The sequence below is a fragment of the Phalaenopsis equestris genome, unplaced genomic scaffold, assembly GCF_001263595.1.
Source record: "Phalaenopsis equestris unplaced genomic scaffold, ASM126359v1 Scaffold207535, whole genome shotgun sequence".
Classification (NCBI taxonomy): Eukaryota; Viridiplantae; Streptophyta; class Magnoliopsida; order Asparagales; family Orchidaceae; genus Phalaenopsis; species Phalaenopsis equestris.
In genome coordinates this window covers 279,892-280,862 of record NW_018226858.1, presented here as the reverse complement: position 1 = coordinate 280,862, position 971 = coordinate 279,892, and the positions used below count along the sequence as shown (strand labels likewise).

The 971-nt window shown below is 25.2% G+C and overlaps 1 protein-coding gene across 2 annotated transcripts in view; it reads left to right on the top strand.

Annotated features, from left to right (window-relative positions):
* LOC110036505 (galacturonokinase) overlaps positions 1 to 971 on the top strand; it is an 89,749-nt gene that overhangs the window by 15,140 nt on the left and 73,638 nt on the right. The gene's annotated exons all lie outside the window — the stretch shown is intronic.

The window sequence follows — 971 nt, the reverse complement described above, 5'->3', positions numbered from 1 at the left end:
AATGACTATATATATAAATTAAAAAATTATGAGAGTTTGGAAAGTAGCGTTGGTTGTTTCTATTTGCAGAAGTAGAGAGGAAGATGGATACATGAAATATCTTAATCATATTTTTGGAAAGAAATTTAAAATCATTACCTTTTCTTAGATAATAATTTTTTTTTAAATTTTATAAATGATGATACATAAATATGTCATTAATGTCTATATATATAAATTAGAAAATTATGAGAGTTTGGAAAGTAGTGTTGGTTGTTTTTATTTGCAGAAGTAGAGAGGAAGATCGATACATGAAGTATCTGAATCATATTTTTGGAAAAAAATTTAAAATCATTACCTTTTCTTAGAAAATAATATTTTTTAAAATTTTATAAATGATGATACATAAATATGTCATTAATGTCTATATATATAAATTAGAAAATTATGAGAGTTTGGAAAGTAGCGTTGGTTGTTTCTATTTGCAGAAATAGAGAGGAAGATCGATACATGAAGTATTTGAATCATATTTTTGGAAATAAATTTAAAATCATTACCTTTTCTTAAAAAATAATATTTTTTAAAATTTTATAAATGATGATACATAAATATGTCATTAATGTATATATATATATATATATATATATATATATATATATATATATATTAGAAAATTAAGTAGCATTATATAAAGTAAACTATAGAATTGCATGTAAGGGAGGAAGTAGTCTGCATGTGGTTTAGGTTTCGACCGAGGTAAGTTTTAATAATATTCATTTAATTGATTTAATAGTAAAATTAATAATATATATATATATCTATGTGTGTGTGTATGTGTATGTGTAAGCCCCCTCATGTCACGAGTTCGATCCCAAGTGGTGCTGGGTTCTTGAATATTTAGGCACATGACGCAAGCTCTCATCATAGGGCCTAGCGCATGAGAAATCGGTATTTGGGCCTCTGCCAAATACCGATTTCCTTTTTGAGTATAT